The 15,800-nt window shown below is 43.3% G+C and overlaps 1 protein-coding gene across 4 annotated transcripts in view; it reads right to left on the bottom strand.

The window, feature by feature from the left end:
• GRM7 (glutamate metabotropic receptor 7) overlaps positions 1-15,800 on the bottom strand; it is a 568,639-nt gene that overhangs the window by 472,798 nt on the left and 80,041 nt on the right. The gene's annotated exons all lie outside the window — the stretch shown is intronic.

Genomic DNA, 15,800 nt, shown 5'->3' with positions numbered 1-15,800 from the left:
TGCCGATGTCTTCCCATAATGGATCTTTTATCCTGATGTCTTCCTATCATCCCCCAGGCAGTATTCCTTCCCACTTCTAGTTAATGGGTAATTGGATCTGAGGAAAAGGAGAAGATGGCACCCAGTCTACATACCAAAGACAGCATGACTGCCATTCAAATCCAAACCCAATACCTTTGGTATAATAGCATTCCTTGCATCACCTGAAGATAGTGGCCCAGTTTATAGAGTGCAAGACACTGCTTTGTCCTCCAAAAGAGAAATGATAATGAGGAAAACAATTAGGGGATTCCTATGACTGTCTCACAGCCACTGAATTAATGAAAGTTGTCAGCCTGAAGAAAACACAAGTCATGGGCCAGGGTGTGGACTCACCTCCCTCTATTACCATCTCCACACAAGAATTGGAGGTTGTTCACGACTTTGTGTACCTTGGCTCAACCATCTCTGACACCCTCTCTCTAGATGTCGAGCTGGATAAACGCATTGGGAAAGCAGCCACCATGTTCTCTAGACTCACAAAGAGAGTATGGATCAAAAAGAAATTGACAACACATACCAAGATCCAGGTCTATAGAGCCTGTGTCCTGAGCACACTCCTGTACTGCAGCGAGTCCTGGACCCTTTGTGCCCGGCAGGAGAGGAAGCTGAACACCTTCCATATGCGTTGCCTACGACGGATTTTTGGTATCACCTGGCAGGACAGAGTTCCAAATAGAGTAGTCCTAGAAGGAGCTGGAATTTTCAGCATGCATACATTACTGAAACAGCGACGTCTACGCTGGCTTGGGCACGTTGTGAGAATGGCTGATGGTCGGATTCCAAAGGATCTCCTATATGGAGAATTAGTGCAGGGAAATCGCCCTAGAGGGAGACCACAGCTGCGATACAAGGATATCTGCAAGCGGGATCTGAAGGCCTTAGGAATAGACCTCAACAGATGGGAAACTCTGACATCTGATCGTTCAGCCTGGAGGCAGGCAGTGCATCACGGCCTCTCCCAATTTGAAGAGACCCTTGTCCAGCAGGCTGAGGCAAAGAGGAAGTCACAAAGGAAGCAAAACCAGGGAGCTGGACAGGGGACAGATTGGATTTGTCTCCAGTGTGGAAGGGATTGTCACTCTCGAATTGGCCTCCTCAGCCACACTAGACGCTGTTCCAAGTCCTCCATACAGAGCACGATACCATAGTCTTTCGAGACTGAAGGATGCCTACACATGATTGGAGGGGTATTTCTCCTTCAGGGGATGTCCCCTTTATTTTCATTTTTTAATACCGGTCCTTCTCTTTTACACAAAAATGGAAAGCTTCTTTCCAATCATTTACAGTGGACCCTCTACTTACGAAATTAATCCGTATTGGAACGGTGGCTGCAAGGCGAAAAGTCTGTAGGTCGGATCTCCATTGACCTACAATGCATTGAAAACCAATTAATCCCATAACTGGCAGTTTTTATTCTATTTTTGTCCCATTTTGGTTTTTTTCTGGTCTGTAAGTCGATTCTCCGGCTGCAAGTCGAATCTAAATTTTGCGGCCAGAGAAGTCTGTAACTCGAAAAGTCTGTAAGTCGAGCCGTCTGTAAGTCGAGGGTCCACTGTATTTCATACTTCCTACTCTGACACTCCAAAAGCCCTAACAAATTACTCAAAAAAGCAGACACAAGGCAATAGAGAATCAGTCTACTGTACTAAAAATGCAGGCAACAATACATAAGAAATAAAAATCATCACCAGACCTATGGAGAAAATACATCTCTGACTCACCAACCAATTCAAAAAGCAATAAACCACCTTTTTAAAAAGTTAGAAAAGGAAAGACAACAATGTGAATTCAGTGACACTCACCCAGCACAACAGAAACCCACTCAGTCTGGGCAGCACAATAGGTAAAAAGGCAAGGAAGCAGCCCGACAGACAGGAACTGGCTGCCTGGCACACAGAGACACCGACACAACAAAGCGATGAACAGAAACACAATACCAAGTACAAGAAGAAAGAAATGCTTGCACAGTTCAGTTGCACACTGGCACATTGACAAATGCTTTCCTCTGGCAGCAAGTCTATCGAGGCAAGCAAAGTATTTTTCCCCAAACTCACCAAACTATATACTTCTAACAGAATAAATACATATAAACCTAATAGCAATTCAATAACATCTGTAAAACAAGAAACACACTCCCCTAGTTACACAGGGAGAAAATCACACAACTATCGCTGCCCGCACAGCCCCCACTCTCAAAAAGCAGTCAAATAAAGGCAAAAAATACAATCAAAGCCCATTCACCCACTAAACTGGTAGACTATGGGAGCATTTCTCCCCACCACCACTTAATACCTCTTCTCCTTTTCCTAAAATCCAACAAGGAACATCACATATGTCAGTTATGCAGCAGCAGCAACAACAAAAAAGAAACAAATGTGGGGAGGAAGAAATAAAGAAGAAAAAACAGGATAAAAGGGGAAAAGAACAAGTTGGAGGTAGTTTGGCAGGCAGAAGCAGCAATCCAAGATGGAGAGCATGGAAAAACTGAAACAAAAAGAGCATTCCTCAATGGCTTCCAGACCTTTTTACAGATGCAAAATTACTTATTCCTTTCCTGGATGTTGTCATTGGCTGCTTATAGCTCTCCTGCTGACAATATGAGATAAAAATATTTCTCAGACAATGTGACAGGAAAAGAATGACAGAGAGGTCATGTGAAAGCAAGGAACCACAAAAGAACATGTAAGAATACAAAACTTTCATGTGATTCTTCCTTTGTAAATACCAATCATTCATATTTAAGAGACTCTCTTTTAGGAGCTGAGAGCCCCTTCTCTGCTTTTGGTCTTTCTCTGAAGCACCTACTAGAAGTCCCATCCCTAGCTGATATTGGAGGTATTTGACCCATTCTACACATGACAGGAAGTGCCCTAGTGGTGAGATACCCATATAAGTAGATGTGAGGAATCCAAAAGGGAATCCCTTCAATTCCTACCTTGATCCAAGAAGCTAATTCTTGCTCTACTTTATTGTTCCAAACAATTTTAAGGCATGTTCGCAATTGAACTTCTCATTAATTTAGCACTGTTTTGGTTTCTCTTGGGAGACTGCTTGCGATATTGTTTTACATTAATCTATTCAATTCTTTGTTTCTTAATTTTGAAGGTATGACTAGTCTGAATAATTATGTTTCAAGGATTACCTTTTCATATTTAAGAAAATTAGTATCTTCTCTTTTTACTTTCAGTTTAACTCATTTGACCTTCTTTATTCTGATCTCTTGTCTTAGCATAAGGATTACTAACAAAATCCTAGCACTTTTCTTCTCACCGGTCTTGAAGTAGGATCACCATAAAAATATATGCCAGAGCACATGCAAACACATCTTCCTTGTGTCTTATTTAAAGAACAGCAAATCTGTTGTTCTTGGGACAGATTCCGCTTAGTCCTCCCTTCCCAAAGATGACCCCTGCTAATGTTCCTGCTACACATTCACTCCATATGATTTTTTTTAAATTAAAATATGTACTTTCACCATACCTTTTTTTATAAAGGACTCAAGTGGCTTACAACCATTAAAAAATAACATTTAAAAATACAAACAGTAAGTATAAAAATATTTTTAAAGAATTAAGCAAGTATATTACAATCAATAAAATCAATACTAAAAACACCTTTAAATATAACAGAGCACAACAATCCTTTTCTTAAAAAGCCTCTCAGGCTGCCAGTCAGTTAAGGAAAATCCTGCCTGATCAAAAAAATCTTTGCTTGCTTGCAGAACAACAGCAATTAATGATGGTGCCTGCGTAGCTTCCAGTGGGAGGGAGTTCCAGAGTCTGGGAGCCGCCACAGAGAAGGCTCTCTCCCGTGTCCCCACCAAGCGCACCTGTGAGGCTGGTGGGACTGAGAGAAAGGCTTCCACTGTTGATCTTAATTCCCATGCAGACTCATAGAGGGAGATGCAGTCTTTTACATAGCTTGGACCCCGGCCATTTGTGATGAAAAGCAGCCAACAAAAGCGGAAGGTAGGGCAGAGACATGATGGGTGGCAGAAGGGTTAAGCACTCCCAATCCTCTGCACAGGCCTTCCTCAAACTACAGTGGTGCCTCGCTTAGCGATCGCTCCATTGAGCAATGAATTCGCATAGCGAGGGGGTCCGGCCCATCGCTGGAGCGTTCGCTCAGCGATGGCCCCTATGCCGTTTTTTCGCTGTGCGATGATCGCTAAGTGGTTCACTTAGCGATTTTCGCACAACGAAGCGGGGGAGAACAGCTGATCGGTGGTTCCAAAATGGCCGCCGCAACTTTTCCCGCTGTGCCCTCGCTTACCGAGGGCGTGAAAATGGCCACCCCTATGGAGAAGCTTCACTCAACGGTAAGTTTAGGGCCCATTGGAACGCATTAAACCAAGTTGGAATATGTGTATTTTATTAGCATCAAGTATATAGCTTGCCCCTAACGCTTTTTTGGTTCTAGCGAAGAGCCTTTTTGTCCCCTTGCAAACATGAACCAAATATAATGTATGCATTATACTTGATTAAACAGTATGGCCAAAAAAAATTATATTTTCTGGTGAAGAAGTTATTAACTACTACTACTGTAACGCTGAAATATTATTTTTCAGGGAAATTAAAAAAAATATTTTCCCCTAGCATTATTTATGAGACAGTATATTTAGTTTCTTCAAACCAAACACATGACCAATACCTATTTCTGAAACTCAAACAGAACAGTTTTCGGAAAGCATATATAGCGTTTTCCAATTTGCTTCCAAATGCATTACCTTTTCTTTTTATTGTCCACACATATTAGGTTTGCTTCTATTAATAACCAGAAGCGTGATTTTTCTTGCCAACAGTAAATACATCCTTTTACAATGTTGATGTCGCTTGAGTTCTGAAAATGATCATCTAATGGCTGTATGGGGACTAATTAACTGTTTCTTTGAGCAGATAATGGGGTTTGCTGCAGAAGAGCATTGACGTTACCTTTCCCAAGACTTCTGTAAATTGAAAAGTCCCAGTAATTGGGGCTGCAATATGCTTACCCATTATTCTCAAAATTACCAGAGAGAAATCTATTTAAAAAGTACCACCTTTTATATTTTATTTTATTTTGTCCTGGAAGTAGATAGACCTAGTTCCATCGTGTACAGTAAAATATATACTTTTTATCTGCAAACCAAACAGACAGAAAAGTAACCCAAACTGTATACAGTGGTGCCTCGCATTACGACGTTAATTCATTCCAGCGAAATCACTGTAGAACGAAAACGTCGTAAAGCAAAAATAAAAAAGCCATTGAAACGCATTAAAACCTGGTTAATGCATTCCATTGCATTCCAAGAACAGATTTAAGGAACTAGATTTGGTGGACAGAGTGCCTGAAGAACTTTGGATAGAGGCTCGTAACATTGTCCAGGAGGCAGCAACAAAAACCATCCCAAAGAAAAGGAAATGCAAGAAAGCAAAGTGGCTGTCCAAAGAGGCCTTAGAAATAGCAGAGAGGAGAAGGGAAGCAAAATGCAAGGGAGATAGGGAAAGCTACAGAAAATTGAATGCAGACTTCCAAAGAATAGCAAGGAGAGACAAGAGGGCCTTCTTAAATGAACAATGCAAAGAAATAGAGGAAGATAACAGAAAAGGAAAGACCAGAGATCTGTTCAGGAAAATTGGAGATATTAGAGGAACATTTTGCGCAAAGATGAACATGATAAAAGACAAAAATGGGAGGGACCTAACAGAAGCAGAAGACGTCAAGAAGAGGTGGCAAGAATACACAGAGGAATTATATCGAAAACATTTGGATATCCCGGACAACGCAGACAATGTAGTTGCTGACCTTGAGCCAGACATCCTGGAGAGCGAAGTCAAGTGGGCCTTAGAAAGCCTGGCTAACAACAAGGCCAGTGGAGGTGATGGCATTCCAGTTGAACTATTTAAAATCTTGAAAGATGATGCTGTTAAGGTGCTACATTCAATATGCCAGCAAGTTTGGAAAACTCAACAGTGGCCAGAGGATTGGAAAAGATCAGTCTACATCCCAATCCCAAAGAAAGGCAGTGCCAAAGAATGCTCCAACTACCGTACAATTGCACTCATTTCACACGCTAGCAAGGTTATGCTCAAAATCCTGCAAGGTAGGCTTCAGCAGTATGTGGACCGAGAACTCCCAGAAGTACAAGCTGGATTCCGAAGAGGCAGAGGAACTCGAGACCAAATTGCTAACTTGCGCTGGATTATGGAGAAAGCCAGAGAGTTCCAGAAAAATATCTACTTCTGCTTCATTGACTATGCAAAAGCCTTTGACTGTGTGTACCACAGCAAACTATGGCAAGTTCTTAAAGAAATGGGAGTGCCTGACCACTTTATCTGTCTCCTGAGAAACCTATATGCGGGACAGGAAGCAACAGTTAGAACTGGTCATGGAACAACTGAGTGGTTCAAAATTGGGAAAGGAGTACGGCAAGGCTGTATATTGTCCCCCAGCTTATTTAACTTATATGCAGAATACATCATGCGGAAGGCTGGACTGGAAGAAACCCAAGCCGGAATTAAGATTGCCGGAAGAAATATCAACAACCTCCGATATGCAGATGATACCACTCTGATGGCAGAAAGTGAGGAGGAATTAAAGAACCTTGTAATGAGAGTGAAAGAGGAGAGTGCAAAAAACGGTCTGAAACTCAACATCAAAAAAACTAAGATCATGGCCACTGGTCCCATCACCTCCTGGGAAATAGAAGGGGAAGATATGGAGGCAGTGTCAAATTTTATCTTCCTGAGCTCCATGATCACTGCAGATGGAGACAGCAGCCCTGAAATTAAAAGACGCCTTCTTCTTGGGAGGAAAGCGATGACAAATCTTGACAGCATCTTGAAAAACAGAGACATCACCTTGCCAACAAAAGTCCGAATAGTCAAAGCTATGGTTTTTCCTGTCGTGATGTATGGAAGTGAGAGCTGGACCATAAAGAAAGCTGACCGCCGAAGAATTGATGCCTTTGAATTGTGGTGCTAGAGGAGGCTCTTGAGAATCCCCTGGACTGCAAGGAGAACAAACCTATCAGTTCTAAAGGAAATCAACCCTGAGTGCTCACTGGAAGGACAGATCCTGAAGCTGAGGCTCCAGTACTTTGGCCATCTCATGAGAAGAAAAGAGTCCTTGGAAAAAACCTTGATGTTAGGAAGGTGTGATGGCAAGAGGAGAAGGGGACGACCGAGGATGAGATGGCTGGACAGTGTCTGCGAAGCAACCAACATGAACCTGACACAACTCCGGGAGGCAGTAGAAGACAGGAGGGCCTGGCGTGCTCTGGTCCATGGGGTCACGAAGAGTCGGACATGACTAAACGACTAAACACACACACACAATGCATTCCAATCGGCTAAGAACTCACCGTCCAGCGAAGATCCTCCATAGAGGCAGCCATTTTCGAGTGCCTGTGCAGCAAAAAATGGCTCCTAAACACAGCAGGGAACCATTTTGAGCACCCAGTGGCCATTTTGAAAACCCAACAATCAGCTGTTTTGATCGTCGGGAAGCGAAAATCGGTTCCCGAAACAGGGAACCGATCATCACACAGTGAAATTCCCCCATTCAAAACGTCATTTTGCAATAGCTTTTGCGATCGCAAAAACCTCATCGTAATGCGGATTCATCGTTAAACGGGGCGCCCATCTTGCGAGTCACCACTGTACTTGGAAAGTTAAGCACTCACAAATTTACATTTAAAACAGGTCATGGCCGTGTTCATTACAAATAATAGTAATAATCTTAGAACTGCAGAGCTGGAAGGCAGTTTATGGATCAATCAGCTCAACTCTTCTCAAGGAGGCACAGTGGGGAAGGTCTGCTTTCTGGTCTTCTCTTTCTGGGCCTCTCTTGGGATCAATGATCTCAACCGCCCAACTTTGGAAGATCAAGTAGGTCGGGCAAATGTCATTGGAAAGAGGCATTCTTCCATCTTTCAAGGTCCCAAACCTTTTAGGGACTTGTATCTCAGCATCAGGTCTAGCAATATGGCCCTGCTCCTGTTACGCTATCTTAGTGCCCTGCATGTGAATAACACATAAGTAGAACCATAGACTGAGACAAAGTTAAAAAGAAAGATTGATTAGAAGCATTGATCTTAAACCAAGATGTTAAAGGATTTTGTGACTTATTCCCCATTCAAGATGTAAACGCATGGATAAGAAGTTGGATTGATGCCAGATCTCCACAACCCTCCAAATTCCCTCCCCCCCCAAAAAACGATGAAACCACAGTGGAATTTTTGGCACTGTTAATGCACTGACAGATCAGATGATAAACCATAATGATAAAAATGCAAATCATGGTAGGAAAATCCCACGTGGAACTACTGCACTGTAAAATGCACTGCCAGGATACCAATAGTCACAGGGGCACAGTTTAGATAATCACCAACTGAAATGTGCACAAATCACTTCCCTGACTACATAGGTTCTTCAGTCTTCCTTTCATTCAAAACAGAACAACACCAATTATAGCGTCCCTTTTTGCCCATAAACAGGTCGCTATGGTTTTTTAGCTTTAGCTGGATTTAAGAACAGTACTACTACTGAAGCTTGTTTTCTGGTCTGAATTCAATAGGAATATATGATTATAAGGTCTTCTAATCTGACGGCTGCATTTCACAAAGAGTGAAGCAAAGGAATGGGGGAAATGCCTATATTCACCTTGACAAGCCTCATAAATCAGTAATTTTGGGTATGCTGATGCTGTGTTAATGGTTTTAATGTAACTGGCCTAAAATCATATACTTTATTCCCCAGAACTGGCAGCTCTGATTTTATATCAGCAACATTTCATGTAAATAGTTCACACCTGTTTTATTTTACTGACTCTTCTGAACACTTGCTTTGTTGATTTATTTTTTAAAATATCCATTATGTTCATCTATTCAATTCTTAAAAAAAAAAAAAAAACCTCCAAGCTATGAATGTGATATATTGTGCTTCTGTACGCAGGATTCAAAATGCCAGGAAATGACCCAATATTGCTGCACAATATTGTGCCCTCATTGCCAGCAGAAAAGGCCAGCCAGAAAGGCCAGCATTGCCAGCACAAGAGAGTATTCTGTAAACCATCTTGACAGCTACCATTGTTGTTGTCAACAATCAGGCTGCCCTTTGTGATGTAAAACTTGGCATCCTTTTCCTTGCTAGTAATGCGGCACAATATTTTGCATACCAATTAAAGGACATTTTCCACAGAAGTATTTTTATTACTCTTTTTCAGCGTGTTGACAAATTAAACAAATGGGGGTGGGAGAAGGGAAAGGAAGGACAAAATGTTGTGGCACTTTAAAGACTAACATTTGTTTCAGTGCAGATTTATCTGGCTCAAAATCCACGATTCCTCAGATTTCAGAGTCTGAAGAAGTGGATTTTGATCCACATCTGCTCACACTGAAGCAAATCTAACAGGTGTTATCTTGCCTGCATTGTCAGTACGAAATACCACAGCCAGCCAGGAAGGCCTGTGTTACCAGCACAAAAGTAAATCTCTGTTGTTAAAGTGTCATGATATTTTGTCTTTAGTGTTTTTTTCTTTTTCTTCCATTTGATTTTGCCAAGAAACAGTGTGCCTTACAATTTGTTCAGTTCCTCCCTCTGCCTGGTTTCTCTGAGGTTTCTTGAAAAACCTGTGACCCAAGCTTCTATTATTTTTAACAGCACATCCTCATCCTGACACTGGGAAAATTGAAGATATAGCTAGATCCCAGCTTAGAAATAGCAGGGAGCAAGGTCCTATTTCTATGGTCCGCCCTCGAAGGCTACTGGATCCTATTTGTTTCCAGGAGGCCATGAGAGGGATTACGGCTGACCTGGCTAGCGCTCCTGTCGATGTCCTGGTGGACAGCTGGTCCACCGCTGCCACCAGGGCTGTGGACACGATCGCGCCCAAGCGCCCTCTCCGGCGCAGAACTCGTCCGGCGCCCTGGTTCAACCAGGAGCTCCGGGCGATGAAGCGAATAAGGAGAAGGCTAGAGCGTAGATGGAGGAAGAATCCGACGGATAATAATTGGGTAGCTGTCAAGGTCGCAACTAACCTTTACCTGAATAAGGTGAAGGCTGCATGTAGATCATTCTTCGCTAACCGGATAAGCGAAGCATCCAATCAGCAGGCGGAGCTATTCCGTATAGTGCGCGACCTATCCAGAGTTGGTCTGGGAGATGGGCCTCCCCCTAGTTTATCTCCGGACCAATTTGCAACATCCGCCGGGAGCTCTCTCCTTTTTTGAACGCAGTGAATCGAGCTGAGACGTCCAGTGCTCCGTCTTGCCTGGTTATTTTCAATTCTTTTCAGCCAGTAACGCCTGACTCTGTGTCCAGGGTGCTTGATCGCTGTCGGGCCACTACCTCCTCCTTGGACCCTTGCCCGGCTTGGCTAATCAAAGCAGCCAGGCCGAAAACAACTGAGTGGGCCACAGCAATAATAAATGTATCTTTCCTTGAGGGCAGGTTTCCCCCTGCCCTCAAGGAGACACTCATTAGGCCCATACGAAAGAAATCTAGTTTGGCGGCGGACGAGATTGGCAATTATAGGCCCGTCGCCAATATTTCTTTCTTGAGCAAAGTGGTGGAGAGGGTGGTGGCAGACCAGCTTCAGGCACTCCTGGATGAAACAGATGCCCTGGATCCATTCCAGTCAGGCTTCAGGCCACGCCACGGTACAGAGACGGCATTGGTCGCCCTGTGTGATGACCTGCTGGGGGAGGCTGACAGGGGCAAAATGTCCCTGTTAGTCCTCCTCGATATTTCTGCGGCCTTTGATACCGTCGACCACGGTATCCTCCTGGGGAGGCTCTCCGAGTTGGGAATTGGTGGCTCGGCATTAGCCTGGCTCCGTTCCTTCTTGGAGGACTGCCCCCAGAGAGTTCAGCTTGGGGAGAGTGTCTCGGCCCCGTGGAGCTCCAATTGTGGGGTTCCACAGGGGTCGATTATCTCCCCAATGCTGTTTAATATCTATATGAGACTGCTAGCGGGGATCATCAGGGGATGTGGAGCGTTGTGTCACCAGTATGCTGATGACACTCAGCTCTACATCTCCTTTTCACCTACCGCAGGTGATGCCGTCCTGTCCCTCCAGCGCTGCCTGAGGACTGTACTGGAATGGATGCAGGAGAATGGCTTGAAGGTGAACCCGGACAAGACGGAAGTCCTGAGGGTGGGGACCCCCAGGGGTGGTGACTTGGTCTACTCTCTTTCGTTTGGGGGGACGACCCTATCACCGGCCAGTGGGGTCCGCAGCTTGGGCATACATCTGGACCCGACGCTTACCATGAAAACCCAGGTGGCGTCGGTTGTCCATTCCGCCTTTTTCCACCTTTGGCGGATTGCCCGGCTGCAGCCCTATCTTGATACGGGGGCCCTCACTACCTTAGTACATGCGCTCGTAATCTCAAGATTAGATCACTGCAACGCGCTCTACGTGGGGCTGCCGTTGAAGCTGATACGGAAAGTTCAGATGGTGCAGAACGCAGCAGCCAGACTCCTTACTGGAGGGAGAAAACACCATCATATTTCCCCTATTCTGGCTAGACTGCATTGGCTGCCCATCCATTTCCGTATAGACTTCAAAGTTTTAATGCTCACTTATAAAGCCCTAAACGGTTTGGGACCTCGATACTTGGCGGAACGCCTTCTCCCACCTAGATCTACCTGCACCACCCGCGCGAGCCAGGAGGTGAGGCTGAGGAGCCTGACCCCGAGGGAGGCCTGGAGAGAAAAGAAGCGAAATCGGGCCTTCTCGGCGGTGGCTCCCCGCCTTTGGAATACTCTACCTCCTGAGATTCGCGCAGCCCCTTCGTTGGGTACATTTAAAATCCAACTAAAAACATGGCTTTATGTCCAGGCCTTCCCTCCTGCCAGCATTTAATTTAATTTAATTTAATTTAATTTTTTTTCTTCTTTACCTATTTTCACTTATGATTTTTGGTATGTTCTGTTAATAACTGATGTTTGAGCTCTACATTACTATAATTGTATACTTTTGTTGTTAGCCGCTCAGAGTGGTATAAATATACCAGTTGGGCGGGATACAAATCAAATCAAATAAATAAATAAATAAATAAATAAATAAGATACTGCCCGAGACATACCTTTCTCTTTGCAGCAGTAATTCTCCCAAAAACAGCTAACAAGGACCAGGAAAGGGTTAGGGAATGGTGTGCTCCTTTTGAATCAGGCCTGAATCTTAGAAAAGCCCTCTGTCTGTGTTTGTTACTTTCGGAACCAAATGTGTTTCTGGGCCCATCCCCAACAATTAGGGGATAATTATGTTGTAAACTGCCCAGAGATTGTTCTAGCACTATGGGCTGGGTGGTACATAAGTCAAAACAATAAATAAGCAATAAATCAACTCTGAACTTTATCTCACTAGCTAATGTCTCTTTATTTCCGTGCACCCATTTTTCAACACAATATGTTTCTTTTTCACTTTAAGAAAGTCCTCTTCTCAGAGGATAATCATTGTTTGGATTTGTTTATCTAAGCAAGTCCTTCTGCTGGAAAAATGCATTTTAGAACATTCGCTGAGGCAAGGTTTTTCCCACCCTCTTCCCCTAAACTACAGAGATTTCAAAAGAGACAATTTCAGTTAGAGAGCTATTCCCCTAATTAAAAGCAAACACTCCTTCCAAATGTGTTCTGCAAATATCTAAACGAAAGGTGTCTTCAGGGAAATTCCTCGTTATCAAGAAAATTCTTTCTTCCTTTTACCAGCTTAGCTTGAACAACTCAAAAACTGCAAAGCCATCTATCAGCACAAATGTGTAAACAAATCTGAAACCTGTACGCTATGTCCCAGAAGAAAGAAGAAAATAATGTAAGTGTAGTTATAAACATATTTATCTGTAATTTTCTATATGGAAACACATGCCTCTAGGGATTCACTTCTGCTTTCATCGTGTTTTCGTTGAAGTTGGTACAGTAGTAAAATTTCCAATTATCGGGTCCAAATTCACTTTGCCTATTATCTAATTATTGTATACCCATATTCTCACTCGTAACACTACGGTTCTAAGTTCTAAAGACTCCCTCACACACACCCAAATCCCTAGTGAGAATGGTTTCAAAGACAAACAGAATACATTCTGAAGGACACCTTAGGTATTTACAGTGCGATCTGCAAAACGGCGTATGACCCTGTTTGTAGGTGTCTGTATCTGTGTTTGTCTGGGACGCAGAAGGTTTATGGACCTTGATGTAAATATTATATTGGGGAATGTCCTGCTGTCCCTTAGAAGGCTGCATATGTCTAGAGGTGGCTGTAGTAAGCAATATGACAGGATTGAAGAAAGGGTCACTGGCTACAGAGAAAATGAAGGGAAAAGGATTGCTTTTCAAGGCAGATTACCCAGTTGCAAATGCTAGCTCTCTCTCTCTCTCTGTCTCTGTGTGTGTGTGTGTGTGTGTGGTTTGTATATGTGTGTAGAGTAGTAGCTTGTCTGCTATTTCAGAAATAGCCAATCAAGATGGGAAGCATGGTAGCATAGAGTCCTCTTGTATTTTTTTTCCTTTTAATTCTTCTTCTCAGGCCAACGTTTTAATGGTAGAGTCACATGTGTTATTTTTATCCCTACCTACCTATGTGTGTGTAGTGAGTGAGTGTGTGCACATGGAGAGCCCCTAGTGATTTCTGGCCAACAGAAGGTTTTGGGATCTCCTTTTCCACATCAAGAGCATCTCATTTGCTTGTATTTTGGCCTACTTCCAGCAACAACAGTGCTGGCCATATATACAGGTCCACAAAACTTCCTGGAGATGAAGAGGAACTTCCAACCCATCATAAACCAACATAGGATACCCAACAGCTGAGTACTAGAATTCCTGTGCAGCCATTACATGCTAGATTTTAATACAGTGGTGCCTCGCTTGACGAGAATAATTCGTTCCATTAAAATCGCTGTTAAGCGAAATCCTCGTCAAGCAAAATGAAAAAGCCCATTGAAATGCATTGAAAACCGGTTAAATGTGTTCCAATGGGCGAAATACCTCAGCGTCCAGCGAAGATCCTCCATAGGGCGGCCATTTTCCGGTGCCTGTAATGCGAGGAATCCGTCCTAAAGCACAGCTGGGAGCCTTTTTGCACAGCGGGCGGCCATTCTGAAACCCGACAATCAACTGTTTTTGATCATCATTAAGCGAAAAATCGGTTCCCGAAGCAGGGAACCGATCATTGTAAAACAAAAAAACCCCATTGAATCATCGTTTATTGATCACAATAGCGATCACAAAAAACTAATCGTCAAGCGATTTCCTCGTCTAACAAGGTAATCGTCAAGCGAGGCACCGCTGTATTATGTTTGTATTATATATGGAATTTTAGTTGACTGCCTTCTCTTCTTGAATGAAAACAAACAGCAGGGTTTGAAGAACATTACCTGTCATTATGGTATTTTCTATTTTTTAAGCAACAAAACATAATGCCCCAAGTGGCAACATGTTAAAGGAAATAGTGTTACTGTAAGACAAAACCTCCAAGCGCTGCAGAGGCCAGCTCCACCAAGACGACATAGGTCTGCCAGCAAGAAGCTATCCTCGCTTCTCTTGGAAGGCAGTTCTACAATCTGTGAGTGGCCACCAGAAAAAAAAACCTATCTAGCTTTTTAATGAATGTCTTAATGGAACTGGACAATGCATTGGTGTCACTTTGCTTTAACATACCAAGAATGATTTCCTCTAGGCTCAAGAAGGGTATGCTTAGCCACCTGCTTCAAAGCTATTTCCTTGGGTATTCTCGAAGGATCTCACGGCCGGGATCTGATGGTTGTTGTAGGTTTTTGGGGCTGTTTGGCCATGTTCCGATGTTTTTTCTTCCTAAAGTTTTGCCAATCTCTGTGGCCGGCATCTTCAGAGGACAGGAACTAGAACTCTGTCTGTGTTCTGGTATACTGCGTGGGTTAGCTGAGTATTTGTAGCTGTCGGATCGGCTTTTTGTCCTTTTCAGGAGATTGGGTGATTATGGTGATCAGGGTGTTTTTTTATTATGGGTGTATTGTTGTGATAAGGGAGGAGATGATCTGTCACTGTGATTGATGGGTGCCATTAGCTAGTCTTTTGTGTGCAATGGTCACCGGTTCTTGTGGCTGGGTAGAGTTTGTTGACCTTTTTGCAGGTTGTATTCTTCAGTGCTGGGAGCCAAGCTTTGTTGAGTTTTAGACTTCTTTTTTGTTGAAGCTGTGCTGACGTTTGTGGATTTCAATGTCTTGCCTGTGTAGTATAACTACACAGCTATTCTCCTACAGACCCACATTAGACAAGCCTCATCTTACATCAAAGACTCAGGACATTTCATAAACAAGATCAGCACCCTCAAACTCAACCGCAGGGACAGACTGATCAGCTGTGACGTAGTATCCCTATTCACCAAGGTACGATAAAGGACACACTGACACTCATCCAGCAGATCTTTCCAGAAGATATAACGGCCTTTTTCCAACACTGTCTAACAACCAGCTACTTTCAGTGAGATAATTATTACTATGAACAGACAGATGGAGTGGCCTTCAACCCAGTTATAGCGAACTTCTACAAGGAACATTAAAAAAAATTAGCCCTGGCTTCCGCACCCTTTGCATGCACAATCTGGTTCTGATACATGGATGACACCTTCACAAGTTGGAGCCACGGTGAAGAAAAACTGGAAGAATTTCTAAACCATCTCAACAGCATCCACCCAAGTATACAATTCACCATAAAAAAAGAAATAGAGGGCCAACTCCCCTTTCTTTGATGTCAAGGTCATACACAAACCTGACATCCTATTGCAACACAAGGTCTACAGAA

Source organism: Pogona vitticeps, chromosome 2, assembly GCF_051106095.1.
Source record: "Pogona vitticeps strain Pit_001003342236 chromosome 2, PviZW2.1, whole genome shotgun sequence".
Lineage (NCBI taxonomy): Eukaryota > Metazoa > Chordata > Lepidosauria > Squamata > Agamidae > Pogona > Pogona vitticeps.
The sequence above is the reverse complement of the archived record's forward strand: the minus strand, read 5'-3'. Positions and strand labels throughout refer to the sequence as shown.